This window comes from Fundulus heteroclitus, chromosome 9, assembly GCF_011125445.2.
Source record: "Fundulus heteroclitus isolate FHET01 chromosome 9, MU-UCD_Fhet_4.1, whole genome shotgun sequence".
NCBI lineage: Eukaryota > Metazoa > Chordata > Actinopteri > Cyprinodontiformes > Fundulidae > Fundulus > Fundulus heteroclitus.
Genome location: NC_046369.1, coordinates 11,222,288 through 11,235,463, shown reverse-complemented (window position 1 = coordinate 11,235,463; position 13,176 = coordinate 11,222,288). Strand labels below are relative to the sequence as shown.

The window sequence follows — 13,176 nt, the reverse complement described above, 5'->3', positions numbered from 1 at the left end:
TTTGTCAAAACTTACAATATATTTGAAAAGGATGAAATTAGAAAAAGATTGATGATTTTTTTTTGTTTGAAAACAAAAACCATGACATCAGAGCATAACACAATGTCCCACCTAAGAATAAAGAAGTGATGGAAAAGTCTCCAGCTCTAATTTGAGCTCCCAATGTGAAAATATATATATGGTGATTTATCCAGTGGGGAGGAAGAGGTCAAGAAAGTTGTTGGAGACCTGTGTCACAAGAATATCCTACTTTCTATGTTCAGTTTCGGCCCTAAAAGTCACTTCCAGCATATGCTAACCATGTGGTGGGTGGAAGTTGAAATATTGATGCAGTAAGAAAACAGTCAAACATTCTACTTTATTTGTCTCAGACATATTGTTAAAGTGAGAAGAGTTACTGCTGCAGCTAATTATCCTGAGAAAACATGCCGAAGTGACATTTATAGAGAATGGTTATTTTATTTCACTTTCATTTTTTGTTAAATATTTAATATTTCATAAATTGTGACATTGAATTTTCAGAATTAATGTGGTGTTGTTCTGTATACATTTTCAAATATGTGCTAACAGGTCTCTCTGGTGAATGAGAATTTGTGTCCCAGTATAATGATAAAAATGTATGTCATCAGCAGACATAATCCTTGGTAATGTCTTAATAGAGGACACTTACAAATCAAAAATCACTATATAATGTACATTTTAATCCTAGGAAAACACTACATAACCTACATAATTATTATGGTTTAATTAGTAGCCTTCCACACATCAATTTCCCATGTTAATGTTACAAAGTTAATTTCTTGTTTAAATAAAATTTTGTTGTGTGTTTACCAAGAGAGATTTACATGTGGGACTGTCAGAGGTAAAACATGCAGTACATTTTGAAAAATGTAAGATACTTTTTTGAGCAAGAAACTAAAGACCAGGTGAAACCTAATTTCAAGCCATATCTGCAATTCTTTTTCTAGTGCTGCCGTTGTACATGAGCATAAAACCTTAGCATTCTGACACAAAGTACCTGGTTTTCTCTTTTACTGTAAGTTTCAGTCACTTGGGTTGGAATGGAGTTGGCAGGCAAAGCCCAGAACCCCCGACATGTGTCTACTGAAAAGAGACAGGATAATTCTCAATGTTGAACAGTGCCAGCTCCAGGCCTTCTCCTTCAGGATCACTTGGCATTTAAACATATTTTGCTCTGAGTAGACCAGCCATTGTCAAGGGTCAGTGTCTTCTTTAGTCTCAGTCATAGTTTCCAACTCAACTCATATGATGCTTCAGTGGGCACATCTGCCAACAGCAGCGGTGCATGGGTTGACACAAGCATTTGGTGTGTGTGTGCGTGTGTGTGTGTGTGTTTGTCATTGTATGTGAAATTAAGTTCAGAGGGAGAACAGAAGTCAATTGTCTGTAGATAGTTTGACATCTGAGGTCAATAAACAACTAAAAATGTAGCTCATGTTTTGACATGAATACATACACACACATGAATAGAAGAGCTTTGCCTTCACTTCTGGAAAAAAAACGGTCTGCACTCAAGCCAATGAACTGTAACAATCAAACTGACACTCATTTTAGGTAAATGCAAATTGAAGGTTAAGGTTAGGGTCCTTCTAAAAGTATGCCAGAGGGAAACCAATGCAAGGGTTTGGATAAATCACACACACACACACACACACACACACACACACACACGTATATTTTATATATATATATATATATATATATATATATATATATATATATATATATATATATGTTCATATACATAAAAAATATGTATGCTCTTTACTCTCTGTGAACCAATTATTATTGTTGATTTTTTTTGTGAGGTTGCAGTCAATGAACATTACAAGGAACCTTTCCATCAACAGGAGTTTCTTGGTCCAAATTTCTTTTGCAAAACCCCCCAAATAAGACAGTGTGAAAGTTTGCAATAAATTTGTTGACACAAACATCAGCATAGCTGTCAAAACACCCCCTCTGAGTAAATCCCATTGCAAAGATGTTGTTTATTTGCTGTGTAACCAGGGTGATAGCCTAATGGACAACCTGAGAAAATAAGAAATAAATTGCAATGAAAAAGCAGTAAAATGTTATTTTTTCAGGTTTTTTTGTTAATGCAGTTGCTGTTAGGTTAAGATAATTGCGTGATGGTTGGGAGCCCACTGTCTTGACACTTTCACCATGCATCATGTGGAGTGAATTTAAACCCAGTGACAGATGGAAAAGGTTGTGAATGTTTTTCTTTTTTTATTGCTTCTGCATGAAGATGATCAGACTGCAGAACGTAACACGTTGACAAAAAACGAAAAGGAATATCAAATGATTTCCTTTTTTATTCTATTGAACTGCAAACACCATTAGTCCAGCAAACTGACCAGAAAACAAGCAGACAACATCCATAACCTCTGGTCTGTAATATGTTGTTTCTGCTCAAATATGCTATCCCCAGCCTTTGGGAGGCTTGTAAAGGTGATTGCTATTTGGTATTTCACATACACGACAGTAGCCCCTCCTGAGGTCAGAGTATTGATTTCCTATTTTTTCCCAGTTCTGACATCAGGTGCCAGTGTTTGTGAAATGTCTTTCCTCCTACAGCTTTGTTGACACGTCCTCTCAATTTTGGAGATCCTGAGGCTGTTGTGATATTTTCAAAATCGATTGGTTTGATCAGATGCAGTCTGAGGAGAGAACAATTTGTCACCTGTTTTCTTGGCTCAGCTGCGTGTGTCATCAGTCAGATAAAGTAAGCCATTTAGAGCTATTAGAACATTTACCAAAGTTAATTTCCATTGTTAATGACAGTCTTGAATTTCTCAGTGGAAATAATTTATGCCACTTTAAATTAAATTAGTTCACTTTCCTGTTACTTAACAGAATTGTACCATTCTTCATAATTCATATCAGTGCCCTCTGTTTTTGACGGTGCAAGCCATCCAAAAGTCATTTAATCTTTGGCCATTTAGTGTTCCACTAAATGGGGAAATTATTCATCCCCGGTGGTGCTTTATTTCAGCTAGGTTCATTATTTCATTTAATTGGGGAAGTAATGAACAATGCACAAATATTTGCCAGAAGAGCCTAGATGACATTATAGAGGCCATGTTTTTCACTTGAATAATAAGCATTTACTGGCTAATGGCATTTGGGAAACAAACGGGAAACAAAGCCACTAATTCCCTCAATGTTCAATGTAAGTATGCCAGTCAGACAGTTGGGACTAAGAAATAAGCTTTTTAGTCACACACAACTGTCATTTCTACCTAGGAATTATATAATGTCTTTTTTTAATCCGCAATATAGCAAATATACTAACTTTTGATAATAAGCTGAATGTGAATTTGCTGTAAGAGGAATAAGATAGGACAAAAGCTGACAGTGTGTCTCTGACTGTGTTTTGCAAACCAGCTTAGCTCGCCTTTCTTCTCATATCTGGGTGCATTGAAAACAAACATCATCCGGCATAATGGGATGGAGGCCAATGATGAAACTTTTACTGTCATCGCATTCGTTATCCAGTAAACACACTTAAAAGTGAGAGAGCAAGAGCAAAATGGAGGCAGAGCCAAGAAAATCCTCAGACAGCAGAGAAACGACATGCAGGAGGGGAGCATGCTGAATTTGGAAGAGGAATAAAAAGAGTGCTTATTCAGTTGAGGAAGATTTATGACCTAATGCGGATGTGGTTGTGAACTCCTTGGTGCTTTGCCTCTTTAAAATCTTTCCATGGTGCTCACTAGCTCCCAAATCAACATCCTGTCTCTGTACAAATGTGCTTAAATGGTTCCAGCACAATGGAATTTATGGTCCAAGATACACACCCTGTTTTCTGGGTCTGAAATTGTTCTCCGAGTATTGATTATTGAATGCAGTTTCCATGGATTTAAGTGCAGATAAATACAAGTGGCACTCAATTGATATTGAAACAATTATGAAAAGTTAACTTCTGATGTTTATTTATTTTATTGACATTTATTTAGAAAAAAAAGTGGCCCAAAATATACATCTAATTTTAAAGATTCAGCCTTGGTCTTGGTCTCGGAAGAGCCGATCTTGACAACGTCACTGAAGTGCTGGTACAGATCTATAATTTTTAATTTGCTTACTTATTCTCATTTGATTGTTTTGCATTTTACCTTTGGTTATTAGTTAGTACTCAAGTAGGTTTCACTATATAAGGGCGATTTGGTTAAATAAACCCAGATGAATAGATGGTTGTCAGTGTTTATTTTTTATATAGAAAAGATTGGCTTTCTGAAGGTTTGCACTCAAATCATCCCTTTCAAATCAACATTAGCTACAAATTGCAGTTATAACGCATATTTCTTAATAGTTACTAGGCCAAAACACCAGTAAAATTTCACCACAGGTCAGAATTAGTTTTGGTTATAAATAATCATTATTTCCTATTATTAAGTGATTATTAAGTCAGCCCTGGTGACCAAGTCATCACAAACTCCTATTGTAGTATATATATTAGTGCTGTCAAACGATTAAATAAATAAAATTGTTTAATCGATTGCAATCGATTAATTGCAATTAATCGCATAATTTCAATGGTTATTAATAGCAAATGAATCACATATTTTATCATGTTATTTCTGAAAGAAGGCATTTTAATATGCAATTTTGCAATAAATGACTTGTAAAAAACATGCTTGTGCAAAAAATATTTGTTTTTTATTTTCAAGCACTTTTCAGAATTGGAATGAAAACATCCTGGTGCCATAAAATGTTAAACTCTAGCCAATAATGGCTATATCTGTAATGCATGGGAATCAGACCCAAGATTCAACCACAACAGGTGACATTTTAACAAGCTTTATTTAAATGGAGAAAGGCACGAACAATCTGGGCGCGCTGCTCCCGCTCGGGCTGGAACCCCTGGTGGCAGAGACACAAGTTAGTGACCAGCGGAGGTTGATGTGATGATGATTAAGAAGATGGATCACTAACCTGACTGAGAGGGGACCAGGACTCAGTGTGCCGACTTATGGCAGGAGAGCGGGACTGAGGCTGAGGTCTGCTCCCAGGCAGAGTTAGCTGGGTTGCGGGCCAATGGGCCGCTGACGCAAAGGTGGACAGTTCCTGTGGGGATTTCCAGAGACGTGATCCAGGGGCAGTCCAGGGTCGGCAACAGAGGGCAGGGGTCCGGCAGGAGTACAGAAAAGGGAACAATCCAGAGACGGGTCCATGTCCGGTCCAGGTTCGTTAACTGACGGGTTCAGAGATCCACAAGGGTTAGACAGGTACCAGTACTCACATGCAGGCAGGGTCAGGAGTTCCGACGGGCAATCCAGGGTCGACAGGTTCCAAGGTCCAAAAGCCAAACTGATCAGATCTCAGGCGGGCAGACAGAATCAGAATGGGTTTGGACAGGCTCGGAAACAGAGGGCTGAGAAAGGTCGGGCAACAGACAGGCAGACAGACAGACAGACAGACAGACAGACAGACAGACAGACAGACAGACAGGCTTGTAATCAGAATGGCTGGAAATTTCTCACCCGTTGGCTCGAGACGATCTGGCACTGGTGGCTGGTCTGAACACAGTTTATATGGAGGTGGAAACAGGTGAAACTGGTAAAGGATGATTGCAGGCAGGGAGGAGCTGAACAGGTGTGCTGAGTGAGCAATTAGACCAGCACCAGTGCCGAGATCATCACAATATCACTAACCAGGCTCGTAATGCCCTGGGGTCCGTTCTTCGTACGTCGCTAACTCAGTTAGCAGGATTTGATTGTTGACGATTTGGCATGATCTTGGATCGTTTGGTTCTTCGAAAGACTTCCTGCACTTGTTGTCATAGCAACATGTGCGCCAGCTTAAACCTGCTCGAGAGCAGGCTTATTTCATGTAAACAAGATTAGATCACGGCTGTATAAGCGGAGGAGATAGGGAAGTCTGCCATAACCATGTTCATTTTTACGACTGCAACCTGTTGCGGATGGTACAAGAATGATTTGCAGAGTTTTTCGAATTAATCGCGTATTGCGCAATAGACAGGATCCTTTAGCGCAGCGTGACAGTGTAATTGTAAAGAGATTTTTCTTGGTGGCTGTTATAAACAGACACACACATCATTTAACATTGGCTTTTAAAGAGGAATAAGGAGTGTTGGAGCCATAAATCTAAAATATTTAAGTTATTTGTATGATGGTTTGCTTTTTATTTTTATCCTATAGTAAGAAGATTTGTTCAGGACACTTTATTGTGAAGTTTAGTTTTACTTTGAAAGGCTTGCTTCCTGTCGTGCCGTATATTGTATTAGAAAAAACTATGGATGGATTATCTAGCCACGGAGCAATACAGTTTTACCGTGTAAACTGTGGATGACTTGGAAAAGGAAGAACTTCATTTTTTCATAGATAAATAATTTTTTGTTAAAATTCCCAGTTTGCACGCGTCCTTTACTTCCCGTCTCTAAGGAATGACACTGAAATTTGGATCTCTTGACATAACAAGTGCCTTTTTAAAATAAAGTGTAATAATTAAAGGCTACTGTTTTGTAGAATATTCTTGTATTTCACTTTTACTTGTCCCCATGTTCTAGTGGGTCCCGTGGAGGCTCTGATATAAAAGAACAAATAATATCAAATTATTAAAATGCAAAGATTAATACTGTAGAAAGTGATAGAAACATCTACCATGGACAGTATTTACGCATTGATTTGTCTGCTACTTTTTGCCAGCCCTCTCTCCTGGCTTTAACAGATTTTGAGGTGTTTTAATTAATGACTCAAATTCGGCATAACCTTCCAAGCTCTTGTTCTGCTTGGGAGAAAAACTGTGGGCGTTCTTTGCTGAACAGCCAATAGCAGCGTTGCTGATCATTGTTTCTACTATCGATACATTTCCCCTTTTAAACAAACGCATGAACGCGCAGTTGTCTCAGATAACTTAATCCAGCCATACTAATTGTAAACAACAGGTGTGTTCGAAGAACCCAATTAGCCGGATCATGATTAGCCGGATGAAATCATCTTGGATGTCTCATTTGATCTCGGATGTTTTAAGCAACGTACGAAGAACGGACCCTTGATGTTTACAAGATGTGTAAACAAATGTGTAAATAAATAAATATTTCATGACAAAATATTTATTTGCCTCCTAAACAAAGATGGACATGGTATTAAGCATTTACATATAAAATAATAAAAATTTTACATTTTAATAAAGTCACAAGTTTTTTTTTTTTTTTATAATCCTGAGCTTTCACACAAACAGTATTTTTTTGTATATTTCTGCATGCTGTTTATATCTCTGCTCGAAATGGTGATCTGCACCGCGTAATCTACTTTCAGCAGTTATCACCGGTTATCGCACCATAAACTGCAGAAAATACGGGCAAGATTGCTCTCTCTGCCTTTACTCCCTCTGCTCCTACGTCAGGATTTGCTCCAGCACGTAATGAGGCGGAGGGATATTTCAGCTGGTTATCCTCACTGTGACTATTAATAAATCTTTGGCATGGATTTAAAATAATTAATTATGATCCTAAATCTGCAGTTTTTATATTCATGATTAAAACAATGATTGTACAACATTGATATTTGCTTATTCAGGAAAAACTGACACAAAAAGGGGTGTGACCACCAGGGAATGGGTCTCACTTTATCCAACTTACTGTTCCCGATAACCACCCTTTACTGTAAAATATTCCCTGAAGTAAAATTTGGCAGATGTAAAAAAAAAATAAAGAGCGTAAATATTTTGTATGTATATGAACATATATATATATATATATATATATATATATATATATATATATATATATATATATATATATATATATATATATATACGTGTGTGTGTGTGTGTGTGTGTGTGTGTGTGTGTGTGTGTGTGTGTGTGTGTGTGTGATTTATCCAAACCCTTGCATTGGTTTCCCTCTGGCATACTTTTAGAAGGACCCTAACCTTACCTTCAATTTGCATTTACCTAAACAATGAATGTGTTAAAGTACACGATACTCAAAAAGATTTTGCATATACAGACAATTTGTGGACTGTGTATACAATGATGGACAGTATGTCCAAGAAATTAAATCTATATTAAGAGCCCAGGGAAAATGTTTTTAAAATATATTATGATATCTATACTAACATTATGATTGTCATATATCCTAACAACAGCACTGTGGAAACCATGACAGACCCCTTTTCTGCGCTTATACAAATAATTTTGCTGATACATCTGCTACTTTAGGGGTTATGGATGGCTGTTTGAGAGGTTTCCACCTGGGTAGGTCAACAGCAGGTGTGGGGTCTGGTCCCTATCCCCAGCTGTCATTGGTTGAGAGACAAAACACAACTCAGGAAAGTCTCGTGGGAAGGATTACATAACCCCAGTGCTAAAGTCCCTACACTGACTCCCTGAATCTCAAAGAATTGACATTAAAATACTTCTGTTAGTCTATAAATCACAGAATGGCTTAGCACCTAAATACATCACAGACTTGCTGTCAGTGTATCAACCCTCCAGACCACTAAGGTCTTCTGACTCCAGCCTACTCTGCATACTTAGAACCAAACATAGAGAAGCAGCATTTAGATTCTATGCTCCACTTATCTGGAACAAACTTCCAGAAAACTTTAAAAGTGCTGAAAGTCTGAGTTCATTTAAAGCAAGATTGAAAACACATTTGTTTAGGATTTCATTTGACTGTTCTAGTTAAACTGTTAACTGAAGCATCATTAGTTTAAGTTTGTAGTCCAATAGTTTTTAATATTTGCTTTTAGTATCCATTTTACCATGTTTTATTTTTTATTTTTATTTTTTTTTTTACATTTTATGGTAAATGGCTTGTACTTGTATAACGCTTTAACTAGTCTAATGACCCCAAAGCGCATCACACTACACTCACACTACAGTCATTCACCCATCCACACACACATTCACACCCTGACAGTGGGGAGCTATGTTAGTAGCCACAGCTGCCCTGGGAAAGACTGAGAGGCGAGGCTGCTATACATCGGTGCCACCGAGCCCTCTGACCACCACCAGCTTCCTACTATGGAGAGACAAAAGACCAACAGAACATATGGTTAAACACTGAAATAACAACTAACAATGCAAATTGCGTACAGTAGGAGTTCTCAGCAGAGTGAGAGAAATAGATATTATTGTCCTCCAGAAGCCTAAGCCTATAGCAGCAAAAATACAGAGATAGCTCAGGACAATCTAAGCCACTTTAACTATAAGCCAAGTCTTGACAGTAGATAGGGTGTCTGACAATTCCCCCAGAAGGAATGAGAGGCAACATTAAGGCCATATGTTAAAGGTTTAAAGTGACCAACAACATACAGGTAATTTGGCAGCATCAAGAAACAGCTGGGCAGACTCTACCACGTTCACACAAGGCAAAAGGAACAAACTAAAAGAAGTTACTTCAATGTTAACCCAGCTCGTAGAACAATACAATTTACAAGACACAGCATAGTCAAAAAATAACCAAGACACCCAGCAAAGAGGCAAGCTGTTCGAATGACACAGCTGCACTTTTCAATGAGGAACTTGGTGTTTAAATAAGGAGGCATCTTCAGGGATTAGTTGAACCGACATCTGATGATCCATCACATTTTTCAGGAAGGTTCAAACAGGAAGTGTCAGTCAGGATGAGGTCTTCATTTGATCCTGCAGCGGAGCCAACAGGCAGGAAGATGCAACTGCACCAATACCTGGAACTACACAAAATAAAAAAAAATAAACAAAAACAGACAATGCCACTGTCCATAAAACTTGGCAAGGATCGTGGTCGTAAAACAGTCCAGGTTGATGTCCAGAAAACAGAAGTCGATGAGAAGCTCTGATGAGGGCAAGGCTTTGTAAAGATCAGTCAAGGCAAGCAAGGAAAGTTGGACATCTACTCACAAAAGTCTTTCAATAATCTGGCCGAGAATGACTGAGGAGCTGGAGAATATAAAAGTCAGGAGACTTACACTGTTGGACTCAAAGATATAGTGGACAAGTTATCTGGAAATGTAAGTAAAAAATGGCAAAGCCGCTTTTTGAATAAATGACCATCACCATCCCACCAGCTTTTACTGGCTTCCATGTGAACAGGCTGCTGCTCTTTTGCTAAGATAAAACATCAAATGCTTCACTCTGTTTTGGGATCCTTGGGAACTTTCATATGATTAGCTCAGGAACTAGGAAGCAAACAGGGGCTACACACTGAACTGAAGTAGTTCCATACCTCTAGGTTTGAAAGGACAAAAATTTACCAAGACATTAGTGATGGAGAGGACCGAAGTGTGGACCGATGTTTTTTTTTTATAGGGAATGTTTATTCCATCGCAGGTGAAAAATGAGAATCATTTAGGTTAATTTTGCTGTAAATATCTCAAAGCTCATTTAATGCACAGCCAGCAAAAGGAAGCTAGCAAGGAATGCGGCTTCATGTGAGCCTATCACAATGATTGGCATGTTGGACAACCAATAGATGAGACAATCCCCCCAGAACTTGAAACTGAAAAAAGATTGTCCACTATAACTTTAAGGCAGTGGTTTTGCTTGTGAAAGAGAAAATTGGGCTGGGCATACTCACACCACATTTATACATTCACTTGATAAGCTAAATTAAAATAATTACAAAATTATATTACAAAAAAAATAGTGAATTTTGTGGTTATTTGGCAAAATGTAGAAAGGTCAAGAGGCATTAATTATTTTTCCAATATACCATCTATATAGTATTCCCATGAAAAACAAATACATGTTAAGAATCTGCTGAAAAGGAAGTGGAAGAAAATGGCAAATATAGCCTGAGGGGAAAAAAAGGATAATAAAAATAATGAACACTCTGAGGAGTATTTTGTTTATACAATGTATACATTTGTGTGTGTGTGTGTGTGTGTGTGTGTGTGTGTGTGTGTGTGTGTGTGTGTGTGTGTGTGTGTGTGTGTGTGTGTGTGTGTGTGTGTGTGGTTAGATGGGGGACTATATGCAAGTATGTGTAATGCTTTGCATTTGTATCTGAAACACAGCAACTAAGCACCTGTTTCACTTCAAATTTAAACAGCAATAGTGATAAATCATTCTAGAGAGTGAGTTTCTGCCAGGTATAACTCTTTACTCTGGTAGATTTCACAAACATTCACCTCCCGTGATGTTCGTCTGGAATTTAAAGCAAAAAATAAATAAATAAATAGAGATTGGGCCAAGGTTGGCTGTTCATTGGCCCACCAATGAAATTCCTAGCAAAAACAATCTTCACATAAATAGAAACAAAGTGCTGTACAATGCTAACGTGAGTTGCAAGAAGGGACATGTGAAGTTCCTGTTTTCTCTTGACTATACCACTTACAGTAATTCTCCATTCATCCACCCATACTTTCTACTGTTGGGATTATCAAACTTTATGTTCAAAGGTCTGAATTTGATTTCTGGATAATTCTTAAAGGTCCAGAACAAATAGGCATGATGAAATCCCACTGATCAAATGCTTCCTTTTTTTGAATGTCTTAATGCCAGAGAGCACAACAGATTTACTTTCACAAGTGAATTCTGGTTCTGCTGGAAGTTTTTCCTTCCCGTTAATGGTGAGTTTTATTTTCCGCTGTCGCTTCATGCTTGCTCAGTATGAGGGATTTCTGCAAAGCCATGAACAATGCAGATGATTCTCCCTGTAGCTCTACACTTCTCCAGGAGTGAAGGCTGCTTGTCGGGTCTTTGATGCAATCAACTGGTTCCCTTATATGGGAATTTTTTTACCAATCTGTATAATATGATTGAATTTGACTTTGTAAAGTGCCTTGAAATGACATGTTTCATGAATTGGTGCTATGTAAATAAAATTGAATCGAATTGAATTGAACAATTGGAGCATCACTGCTTTCACCATAGTGCTCTACTTGACATATATGCAAATATATATATATTTTTTGGGATAATTTTAAGCTCAATGGACACAGAAACAGAGAGGTAAAAGAGAAAGAAAGGAAGAGAAAAAGATGAGACGAAATGCTAAAAGGGAAAAAAGGTGAGAAAATAGAGTAGAGGAAAGAGAGGGTACAAGATAACATCCTTGGATTCTACTTCTGCACCTGCAGAAAGAGATACAAAAAGAACAGCAAAGCCAACCAAAAAAAGTATCACAGGTAAAAACAAGCAATGCCTTGATAACATGATAAAAAAATATGTAGTATTATTTAATAAAAGATGTATATAGTGACAGTCAAAGTTAATGATAGGGTTTATCTTTATATAAGCGATACTGTAAACACCTGGATCCATGCAACTACAGGTGTTTCTGAGAGTATTTGTATATGCAATGTTTATTCATAAGAAAAATGCTCAATAGTGGTTGTGAGGCAACAAAGACCCGCCCCCCAGAGCGCCGAGGCAGACACTGGGGAATTTAAAACCCCAGACACCCGAAAGGGCTCCCAGAATAAAGGAGCCCATGAAAGACCAACACAGGGATAGCTACCTCCTTCATCCCAGGGAGGAGCAGAGGAGAGCCCCAGGAAACCCCTCAGCAGCCACAGTGCCGAGGGATCTCTGTAGCTGCAGCAACGAGCAGCCATCTACGGCAGAGCAGATCCAGCCTTGGGCCCAGGGGCGGCCCACCCACCAGTGGAGCCCCAACAGAGCCATGGAGCCCAAGCCCTGCAAAGCAGCCACCAGAATTGAGCCAGCACATACCCGAGCACCCAGTTACCGGACACTGAGGACCACCAACACACCAGCAGGCCAAGCCGGATTTGGGGAGGGGGGGTGGGAGGGCTCCATACTTAATGGAGACCTAAGATGCCCCAGGAGATGCAACCGGACAAAATGACAAACCAGAAAACTAGTGTCCCCACATGCAAATACTTTTAACCGCACAAAAAAGGAAAAAAGGGATGCTGTACACACACTTCCACTCACCATACACCTTCTCTACCTCCGGGTCCAGGAACCCGCACCCCAGAGGGTTATCCAGCCCCCAGACCTGGGTGGTGAACCTCATTATCAGGATTAGGGGGGGACCTCCCCAACATACTCCAAACCCAACCCCCAACAACAATTTCAATGATCCACGAGGCCATCTGACCAGAGATGGTGCCAACATCATCTGAACCCAATCCCAACCAAGTTGTTAAAGGAGGTATTCCCTCTGATCAGTGGTCCTATTTTAGACATGATTAATCTATCCTTGGTAAATGGATATGTACCACAGGCTTTTAAAGTAGC

At 38.7% G+C, this 13,176-nt stretch overlaps 1 long non-coding RNA gene across 1 annotated transcript; it reads right to left on the bottom strand.

Annotated features, from left to right (window-relative positions):
- Positions 1-4,805: 4,805 nt before the first annotated feature.
- LOC118564069 lies at positions 4,806-12,718 on the bottom strand. Its single transcript, XR_004931604.1, has 3 exons — positions 12,646-12,718; positions 4,957-5,215; positions 4,806-4,884 (listed from the first exon to the last, which is right to left on the bottom strand). It is a non-coding gene; the product is annotated as an uncharacterized LOC118564069 (long non-coding RNA).
- Positions 12,719-13,176: the final 458 nt, after the last annotated feature.